Below are 11,855 nucleotides of genomic sequence, written 5' to 3'. Positions count from 1 at the left end.
GTTCAGTAGGTACAAACTTAGTGTGAACATTCTTGCTGGCTCTATCACACCAAAGTTCAACGGGTATTTTCCTTAGGTTTTAAGTGTCACAATGTTCCACAATAGAGAACAACTTGTTTTTCCTTGTCACTGATTCCAGGGACTAAAGAGTTGAACTTGTAGTGTTGCAAACTTTCACACAGGCAACACAAACACTTGAACATGACTCGGCCTTTTCCAGGAGACTGAGGCTATTTTCCTCACACATGGAGGACAAGGACATGCTGAATTTTCAAAGCAACAGATCAGCATATCATTTTGCATAGTGAGACATATTGGCAATTCCTAGGCAACAGGTCAATACGTCATAGCCAGTAGGTTGCTATGGGAGAACCCGTGCATGCTCGTTCCAGAGCCAGCTCTGTGTGTTCATTCACAGCCCCCTGTCCCTGCTCTTTCATCACTGCAGAGGCATAACTAGAACCTTCAGGGTCCTGGTGCAAGAAACCATGAAAGGTCCCCCTGCCCCTCCCCTACTGGGGCCTGGAGCCCTTTCCTCCGAGTCAGGTGGGGGAAAGCCAGGGCCAGGTCACAAGTGTGACCTTAGCAAATTAGTTCCACCACTGGTGTCAGTAGTTTTTTATTTTTACTTTATTTATTTTATTATTTTATTACCATTTTCATGTCAATTATTTTTACAATTTTATTAGAAAAACTGCTACGCAAATACCATGTGACATAAAATCTAGCAAATCCCACCAAGGCCTGGTCTTAACATGGATAATGCCTGCAGATATTCCTTTGATGTTGGGCCTCACTATGTGCCTAAGCTGTAAAAAAGTCTCACACATGTGGTATCGTCATACTCAGGACGAGTAGCAAAATTTGTTTTGGGGTGAAGTTGCAAGTGTGACTATGCCGTGCGTGAGAAATAACTTATTAATATGACATTTTTTGTGAAAAATAAAAAAATTAAAAAAAATAATTAAATGTTTTCATTTTCCAAAGAACTGTGGAAAAATTACAATCTCAAAAAACTCATCATGCCTCTTACTAAATCCCTAAGACCCCTTTCACACTGAGGCGTTTTTCAGGCGCTTTAGCGCTAAAAATAGCGCCTGTAAAGCGCCTGAAAAAAGCCTCAGCTGCAATCCCAGTGTGAAAGCCCAAGTGCTTTCACACTGGGGCGCTGCGCTGGCAGGGAGTCACAAAAATTCCTCCCAGCAGCTTCTTTGCAGCGGTGAAGGAGCGGTGAATACACCGCTCCTGCCCATTGAAATCAATGGGGCAGCGCTGCCATATGGATTTAACCTTTTTTCGGCTGCTAGTGTGGGTTAAAACTGCCCCGTTATCGGCTGAATAGCGCTCCTAAAACAACGGTGAAGCGGCGCTAAAAATAGCGCTGCTTTACTGCCGACGCCCGGGCGCTGCGAGTGTGAAGGGGTCTTTGACGGTCGTCTTTCCAAAAAGGGGTCATTTGAGGGATATTTGCATTGTCTTGGTAGGTTTGGGCCTCAAGAAATGAGAGGCAGTCAGTACATCAGGATTGATCAATTTTCAATGATTGGCACCATAGCTTGTAGACTCTATAACTTTCACACAGACCAAATAATATACACTGGGTTATTTTTACCAAAGAAATGTAGCAGTATAAATTTGGGTAAAAATGTATGAAAAAAAAATCCTTATTCGCAAAATTTTACAATAGAAACTTGTTTTTTTTTTTTGTTCTTTTTTTTTTTTTTTTTTTATTTGTAGCGCAAAAAATAAAAAACCCAGTGGTGATTAAATACCACCAAAAGAAATCTCTCTTTGTGTGAAAAAAAATGACAATGTCATACAGGTACAGTGTTGCTAAGTAATTTTTATTCCAAGTACAACAGCACTGAAAGCTGAAAATTGGCCTGGGCAGGAAGGGGGCTAAAGTGCCCAGGATTGAAGTGGTTATTTCAGTACCCTAATATCTTCACAATAGCAAGAGGGGAACATAAAGAGACCGTCCTTCTAGACTCACCATCTACCAATTTCTTCGAAACAGGTGTACTTTCACAGTTAGCACATTGATTTTATTCCCATTGCTAAATAAAAGCTTTCTGAGAAGACCAGGAAAAATAAGCATCGTAATGCGTTTCTAAAAGTGCATGGGTTGTTATATTTTCTGTAGAGTCAGAGAAGGGGGAGGGGTGCGGAGTATTGCAGCACATGTCTCCTGCCACTCACTGGAACCGAAAAGTCACACCGGCCAAACCCCGCTGTCTCCTCTACAACCTTCTGCAGGCTGGAGAATGAAGAAAAGACGACTGAAATAAGAAACATAGACAGTCCTTTCAAACATTTTATACATAACAGCCTAGATCATTTGAGCAAGTAGTGAAAATAAATTAGTTACATAAGTTACATTAATGTGTATCACAAGGTAAACATTTCCTCCAAAATTCTTCAAGATAACTATATTATGATAGAAATGGTGATTAAAGGGCAAGTCCACCTATATTTGAAATTTAAGTGTTTGGTCAACGCTGGAGGGTTGAACCATAACAGTTTCTTCTGCCCCTCGGGAATTCTACTGATGAGATCTCTGAGTTGAGTTCCTGAATCTGCACATCTGTTGTGCCCATGATGAGGGATTCCCACCATCCCCACTGGATGATTTATTTATTTCATATTATAAAGAAGGTAGTAGGGGCAGTTGGGATACACATACGTGGGCAAGAACACCCAAAACTCCCAGGTGGACAGATGCAGAACAGGAGCTGGGTATACAGTATCTGATATTCCAAGCGAAATATGATGTTGGTTGGTGGGTCAACACAACATTCCCCAACTAAATCCTTATTTTGGGTGGACAGACATGTAAAAGAAGGAAGTGCATATATCTTAAAACATAACTCTAGCAATTTTTATTTTTTTTTAGTTTTAGCGTTTTTGAGTCAAGCAATTATTTCTGTTTGTGACCCTATTGGGGGAAATTTCCCACTAGGACAGGAAATTGGGGGAAGGTTGTCTCTAGGACAGGAAAGCACGGACAGTTGAGTCGAAACGTGTAGGAGTTCCCATGATTTTTGGGGATCTAAAGGTCTTCCTTGTATGAAGAAAGTCCTATCATCCTGTGCAAATTTTTTATTTACTGTTGCATGTATCTTATTAGTGTCTTAAAATTGTATTTAATACAATTATATTTGTAAAAGAACAAAAATGGAGAAACCTAACAAAAATAAGCTACACTACCATTGGTGACATATTTTATCTCCTTTTATTATTGTCAGAAAATAAATTGAAGTACATGCATAGCAATGGTCTAGACCTCTGTATACACACACAGGTATACTTGTTGCATGAGACGTTCTATATTTTTATGTCATGAGTTTCATCACCTTTTTTAATAGACATTGCTCTAGGACTGTTATAATGCATCTTTAATTTATGGTATACGTTTTGCCAAAATTTGGGGCGGTTTCTTGATTTGGGAGAATAGGATACTTCTGCTAGGACTGTCTATAAAAGTATTCACAATCTTGAGGCATCCCAGTCTAAAAAAAATGTAAATGTTACTCATCAATGGGAAACTAGGTATCGGAAAATGCACATAACCACCTTGATGAAATTAACATCAGGCTCCCCCCATTATGTTAGAGTTTGCCTTATCAGCGAATTCCCTATACATGAGGACCCAACCTAACATTAAAGTCCTCCTATGACACCGTACTGTACACCCATCCGAGAATCCTTTAATCACATCCAAGGCCCTCCAATCACAGAACCCACTAATCACATAGTCCCCCTATAACAGGATCAACTAATCATATAGTCCCCCTATCACAGAACCCACTAACTCACATCAGAGCCCTACCCTTTGGTTCCAGCATCATGCCAAAGGGTGGAAGGTGGAGCAGCTCTGGAGGAGGTGGACTTCCATCCTCTTCTGAATGCTGGGGTCAGGTCTGCAAACCACCTGTCTTGGATCAGCGTCATGCATTGCCATAGTGCGGGCTGGCCGACCGCAAGCACCATAGCAACAAGTGACGCTCAGTTTTGTGGCTCTAGAGCAGGGTTTCTCAACAAGGGTTCCTCCAGAGGTTGCTAGGGGTTCCTTGAGCAATTTCTACCTCTCAGATAAGTTCCCACTGACACCATTGATCTTTTTAGCGGGTATTTCTTCCCAATGACCACAAGTGTAAGGAGCATTCTACCCACTGATCATCACACTAATGTATCATAAGTTGTTGGAAAGTTATTTCAAGGGTTCCTCTGTGTTGAAAGGGTTAATAAGGGCTGCTCTAGAGTGTCACTGGATGTTAGGGTGCTGGAGGCTGGCCTGTCCACACCATGGCAACTCATGACACTAATCCAGGGCAAACTGGGTCCCATGCTTGAGGCACCCCAGGGAAGCCGAAAGGCATACAAATATGATTAACACCAGTCTATAATCCTTTTTACTACATTATACAGAGGCATCACACATCCAGATTTCAGACCTGGGTCTACAGGTGTGGGGTATCCCTTTTTGGCATTTCTTCACTTGATTTTATAATACTGGTCATAGATTATGGTGGATCTGAAAGGCTCTGTTGTTGGTTTATGGTTTTATAGCTGAACTCTGGGCAGATGTTAAATACACAGATTAATGCACTTCTTTTTTTCTATTTATAAATCAATCAGTGCATATTTTTAACACAAGCAGGGTAAGTGCCTAAATCTGTCTTGGTATCAGCCTCTTGAAGCTCCCTACACAGCAACATTCAGATTGGGAGAGGGAGATATAGCACAAGGAGTCAGTCTGTTGTTCTAATGCTCATGTGCGAACAAAGGGCCTCCTGATAGGAGGAGAGAGCGTGTGACAGAGAGATGAGTTTATCAGCCTTCTGCTTTTTCTTCTAGTCACAGTCTATGGAAGGAACAGGATCTCTAAGGCCTCATACACACTGGGCATTTAGACCTGGTGCTTGGGGTCCCAACATTTTGGTGCTAGTGGCCCCTCTGCCAGCAGTCCATAAAATGAGAGGATGAAAGCCGCTGCGACTGGACAAAAGCATTTGCATATTTATTTATTAGAGGTACTTACAGTGGGGGACATAATTATTTTATCCCCTGCAGATTTTGTAAGTTTGCCCACTTACACAAAAATGTAGGGTCTATAATTGTTATTATAGATGTATTTTAAATGATAGAAACAGAATATCAACCAAAAATCCAGAAAAAAAACATGATACAGATGTTATAAATTCAGTTGCAGTTCAGTGAGTAAAATAAGTATTTGATCCCGGGCCAGATCCCCTACCAACCAACAATAATTCTGGCTCCCACAGAATGGCTACAGTAGGTGCTCATGTGGTACACAGATTAGTCCTGTCAATTTAAGAAGGTGCTTCTAACGACAACTCATCATGTGTATAAAAGACACCTGTCCACAGAATCCCTTCCATTCAAACCTCACCATCATGGGCAAGACCATAGAGCTGTCAAAGGACGTCAGGGACAAGATTGTAGACCTGCACAAGGCTGGAATGGGCTACTAGACCATCAGCAAGAAGCTTGTTGAGAAGGAGACAACTATTGGAGCGAATATTCGGATATGGAAGAAATACAAAATAACCATCAATTGCCCTCGGTCTGGAGCTCCATGTAAGATTCTGCCTCATGGGGTAAGGATGATCATGAGAAAAGTGAGGGATCAGCCCAGAACTACACAGGAGGAATTGTGAATGATCTCAAGGCAGTTGGGACCACAGTCACCAAACAAACCATTGGTAACACAATATGGATTGAAATCCTGCAGAAAAAGGTGGGAATGGGAGTTTTGAGGTGCAAAATTTGTCTAATTAACACATAATCAAAATTTACAGAATTTTATTGTATAGACATTAAAAATGTTACAAACAACATATAAAAAATTCATACGATCACGGTACAAAGGATTTGCGGCTCTACATGTTTCGCCATCAATATGGCTTCTTCAGGAGTTTATTGTTAACCTTATGTACAGTATTACTACAAATAAACAAAGAAAAGCATTAAGTATATTTGATCAACACAATAGAATAAACAATTCATTTATAGAGACCATAAAGGTCTGAGGTTACACAAAATGTATATACAATCATTTACATCGATCATCTGATGATTAAATTCTCACCCCAAGTACAAGCACCACTCCAAAAGACTTTCAAAGACCCCCGAATGGGCAGTCTTAGCAAAGTATCAGTATGTCACAGAAGGGGCATACCCCTTAATTGAACCTGCAGAAAGATATCACTGATTAGACTTCCATAAACTAAATGATATCCAATGAGACCTAATTGATCCACCTCTACCTACCCTGTATCATTAAATAGCCAGGGGGAAAGGGATAATGGCATCCATGAGGAGAAACCTCATCAAAAAACAAAGTATGGCTGGATAGTAACGGTGGAACCTAAAATATAATATGGTCATGAATACCTATATCCATAATCACACTCTTTAGGAGGAACCTAACATGTTAAATTGTCTTACCTAAAATAGCTAATCTTTGGATGTCAAGATAGAGTTTTCTTTTTCCCTGTGGCAGTAACAGACCAAGGAGGATCCAGATCACTAATCAAAACCGTATGTAAGAAGCAAAGCTCCTAAAGATGATAAAATATATTCAGTTAATACTTGATAAGCTCAAGTTCATGTCTATTTATCTCAAAGAAATCCATTGGCCATAAAACGTCCTACCCTTCACAAAAAGAAATCTCCTCCTGCAGGAAACAAACACATCGAGCGGCTGCAGCAGCATCACCGCCGCCATTGGGGTGTTTAAATACCCCCTCCATCCCCACGGTGTCTGACGTCGCTGCCAGGATGCGGAAGGCCATTAGTTGCTCCTCCTGGCCTTCCCCCTGTTCCAGGGAGCGAGATCTCATGATAAACGCGATTAAAGCACATAGGCCGCAGCGTACCGTGCATGCACGAGACAGCCGCGGCCATTTTGGAAACTCCCCTCTCCCTTAGAAAGGTGATACCGCTGACTGCGCATGCGCAGGACAGCCGCGTTCGTAACACTAAATCCCACTGACAGTCAGGCAGTCTAAGGGGAGGCACAGAGAGTGAAGGACAGGTGAACAATAAGCAAAACACCACTCAATCCTGGAACTCCCTCAATTGCCCTACCCCACCAATCACAAAGATGATAGCCACAAAAACGAAGGGCAATATTTGGCAACCTATTAAAGGGCAACTCCACCTACAGTCAATCATTCTGCTTGCAAAATTCAAACCCTTTCTTTATCAAAATTGACAAACATAAAAAGGGGGTTACTGATCCAAATAGGGGATAAAAAACAACAGGGAAGAAGGGGAACAAAATTGGTGCCAGCCGAGCGCGAGGCAAAACCCCAAAGGGGTTCTACCCTCAAGGTGACTCCCTAGGCGTCTGTGTGACAACCTACTCCACCTTGACTGACTGGGGACCACAGCAGCCCATCAGGAATGAAGGATTGCAATTGAGGCAAGCATCAACCATCAAAGGACCTTCGTATAATTATTATGATTCATTTTATAATTGTTACATTTAATAGATGCAGATAGCTAACCACAAGGACCCCCCCAACACATATAACCCGTGAAGAAACAAAACAATTAAAAATAAGAAATCCAATCAAAACAAAATCCGCTAGAGAACCTAACTCAGAGAAATGGTTTGAAACTGAGGGCATCATTCAACCCTGGATGTTTAGTGGCAGACAAATTAAAAATCCATTTAGTTTCTCGTTGTAAGAGTATTTTCTCTACATCCCCTCCCCTTTCATTAGTGGGAATATACTCCAAAGCAAAAAACTTTATTTTGGTGCTGTCAAATTGATGATAGAGTCCCATATGACAGCTTATGGGGCTTTCAAATTTTTTGGCATTAACCAATCCTACATGATCCCTGATTCTATGAAAAAAAGGCCTCTTGGTCTTACCAATGTAGAACACGCCACATTGGCATTCCATATAGTATACAACACAGATCATTTGGCAGTTTGCAAAGAAATTAGGTTTGTACATTTGCCCATTTGGCAATTTTATCTGTTGAGCTTTCCAAATATATTGTCAGAAATTACATTTCTTGCATGGGGCTGTACCCGTAATTTTTTAACTACCTTTTTAACAGAATAGGAGTGATGACTGTGGACCAATTTATCCCTCAAGGATTCGGATCTCTTAAAGGTGATTTCTGGGTAATCTTTTATATGTTTGGCGATAGTCTCATCAACCTTAAGGAGATACCAAAATTTACTCATAATTTTCCGAACTTGACCATGCTGTCCGGAATAATGATTAATCTTACACTGGAATCTTCCACTCTTGTTTTCGATTTACATTTCAAAGAACTCCTATTCTGGTTATTGGTGCACTGATAGGCTTTTTTTAGGGAGGTTTTACTATATCGTCTTTTTAACAAGCGTTGTTGTAATGCTTTCGATTCAGCTTCAAAGTCTTCCTGCTTAAAGCAATTGCATTTAAGACGTAGATATTGACTGTAGGCAGGGGCATTGCTAGGTCTACAAAAGATGTGGGGCTAGAGCCCATAGCAGTGAAGTAAAGAAAGTCATACGCTTGGGTGGGCATACACATGTATATACAGTAATATATGTGTATGTGTGTATGTGTATATATCCCCAGAGAGCCCCCCACTTACATAAGGGTTCCCAGAGAGCCCCCCTTACATTAGGCTCCCCAGAGAGCCTCCCCCTTAAAATCCGGGTCCCCCGAGAGCCTCCTCCTTGCATCAGGGTCCCTAGAGGGCTTCCCCTCCCCTTGGGGACACCTGCAGAGACTCGGGGCTATAGCCCAAATAGCCACCCCCTAGCGACACCACTGACTGTAGGGTATGTTTGATATCAGGGGTGCCGGACGAGAGCTCTTGGCATTAAGAATGGAATTCCCTGATGATGGCTTTCTATAGAGGCTGGAGCCTAGGCTCCCATCCTCATTACCATAAATCTGGACGTCAAGAAATTTTACAGTTTGTTGGTGGTAAGTCAGTGTAAATTTTAAATTAAAATCATTACTTTTCAAAGCTTGCACAAAGCACATCAAATCTTCTAAGGAGCCCTGCAAGATTAGAAAAATATCATTGATGAATCTTTTCCAAATGTAAATTTGGCTCAAATACTTCTGCAAATCCTCCCTTGCAAATAGATCACACTCCCACCCGCCCAGGTACAGGTTCGCATAGGACGGGGCACATCGTGTCCCCATCGCAACCCCCTGCACCTGGAGGTAGTGGGAGCGTTTGAATAGAAAGGCGTTATTCATCAGAATGATATGCAATAGTGCAAGAATGAATTGGTTGCAGGGACCTGCCCTAGTGCCCGTTCTGATATGAAGCTCTCCACCACCCTCACCCCCCAATCATAGGGGATGGAGTTATAAAGTGCCTCCACATCCAGGGTCACTAACCATGTTCCCTCTGGCACATCAATGCCGTCTAGAGTACAAATGAGATCTCCTTTATCTTGAATATGGGAACTGAGTGCATTTACATGGTCTCAAATAGTCATCAATCAATTGACTCGCCGATTCTGTCAAACAACCGTTTCTGGATACTATTGGCCTCCCAGGTGGCTGGATCAAACTTTAGTGGATTTTCGGTAATGCATATAAAGTCGGAGTTTTTTGGGGTTTTAATTCTAAGAAACTCAAGGGTTTTCTTATCAATGATTCCTTTTAAGTGGGCTTCAGTGATAAGATTCCTATGCTTTTGTCATCCGTTCCAGGAATATTTCCGGTATCCTTTTATATCATTCATGGTTATCCAGTATTTCCAAAACCATATGTTCATAATGGGTTACATCCATAACCACAATGTTTCCTCCTTTGTCAGAAGGTTTTATAACTAAATGGCGATTTTGTCTTAGGTTTTCAAGAGCCACTTTCTGAGCAGGACTAAGGTTAGAGACCGCAGGATCCTTCCATCTAGTATTTTTAATCTCATTAACCATCTGCTGAGTAAATTCCCAAATATTTGGGTTGGCTTAAAGAAGAGGAAAGGCCCTAGATTTGGGTTTATAGAGTTGTGGCGGAGGAAAGCACGGAACCATGGGAGAACCACTGGAGACTAAACTGAGGGACTCAAGGTTCCCATCACTCTGCGGAAGGGACCCTTCATCATGGTTACCCTCTTCCCATAGATCCATCAGATTGTTAATGGCTTTCAATTCCTCCAAGGAAAAATTTTCCCATAGTTCACTAGGGGGGTTGGTTGTTATGGAATCCTGTTTTTTATCAAATATTGTCTTATACATTCATTTGCGAGTAAATGAACATCCTTAATCAATTCAAACTGATCAATTTTCTGCGTGGTGCAAAAGGTTAGTCCTAAGGACAGAAACTCAGTCTGATCATTGGTTAGGATATGGGATGAAAGATGTATTACTTCTAATTTGTCTGATTCAGGGACATTTTGGACTCCTGTGTTTCCGTGTTGGAGCCTTTTTTTAAGGTCCAACTGTGGGGGTGGTAAAAAATCGGTGCAGTGTGTAAATCATTTCCTGCTATTGTAGTGTAGTCCCCCTCCTTAAGAAGTACAGGCCCATCTCAAGTTTGCCAATAAACATCTAAATGATTCAGAGAAGGATAGGGAGAGTGCTGTGGTCAGATGAGACCAAAATTTAGCTCTTTGGCATTAACTCGACTCGCCATGTTTGGAGAAGGAAAAATGCTAACTATGACCCTAAGAACACCATCCCTACAGTCAAGCACGGAGGTGGAAACATGATGCTTTGGGGCTGTTTCTCTGCTAAAGGTAGAGACTGACTTTGCCGCATTGAGGGGTATTGTAAAATTTTTCATGAGAACTTTCTTCCCTCAGCCAGAACACTGAACATGGGTCATGGATGGGTCTTCCAGCATGACAATGACCCAAAACATACCACCAAGGCAACAAAGGAGTGGCTTAAGAAGCACATTAAGGTCATGGAGTAGCCTAGCCAGTCTCCAGACCTTAATCCTATAGAAAATTTATGGATGGGGCTGAAATTTCGAGTTGCCAAGAAATCTTAGGTATTTAGAGAAGATCTGTAAAGAAGAGAGGACCAAAATCCCTCCTGAGATGTGTGCAAACCTGGACACCAACTACAAGAAACATCTGACCTCTGTGCTTGCCAACAAGGGTTTCTCCACCAAGTACTAAGTCATGTTTTGCTTGGGGATAAAATACTTATTTTACTCACTAGAATGTAGCTCAATTTACAACATTATCATCTGTTTTTTCTGGATTTTTGGTTGCTATTCTGTCTCTATCATTTAAAATACACCTATATTATAGACCCTTCATTTCTTTTAAGTGGGAAAACTTTACTCATATATTGTACGTTCCTGCCCTCAAGGAGCTTACAATCTAAGCTCCCTAACTCACATTCATACATGCACTAGGGCCAATTAACCTACCAGAATGTCTTTGATGTGTGGGAGGAAACCTATGCAGGCACAGGCTGAACATGCAAACACCAGGCAGGTAGTACCATGGTTGGGATCCAAACCAATAACCCTACTGCTTCTAGGCGGAGGTGCTAGCCACTGTGCTGTGCTGCATATGGTAGTATGAGCCCAGGGTTGAATGCTCAGGATGCAGACTGCTTGTGTTGTGGGCATTCATCCCTGGGTGCATTCTGCCCTAGATGTTAGTTGCCATCAAGTTGCAGCGGCTTGCAGCCTTCTACAGGCTGCTGGCAGCGGATCTGGCTGATGCACCTGTGCCTTCCATCTAAACACCCGGTAATCATGAAGCCTAGGTGTTACTTAATTTCAGCAGAGGGAAAAATAAAAACAGGTCTACTGCCCTTCCAGACCTGAACATGCTTTTGTGGCAGAGCTGTGTAGATCTCAGGTCTGTATGGACATACACATTCTTTTGTGGGTAAAAC

This window comes from Aquarana catesbeiana, linkage group LG06 (assembly GCF_042186555.1).
Source record: "Aquarana catesbeiana isolate 2022-GZ linkage group LG06, ASM4218655v1, whole genome shotgun sequence".
Taxonomy (NCBI): Eukaryota; Metazoa; Chordata; class Amphibia; order Anura; family Ranidae; genus Aquarana; species Aquarana catesbeiana.
The sequence above is the reverse complement of the archived record's forward strand: the minus strand, read 5'-3'. Positions refer to the sequence as shown.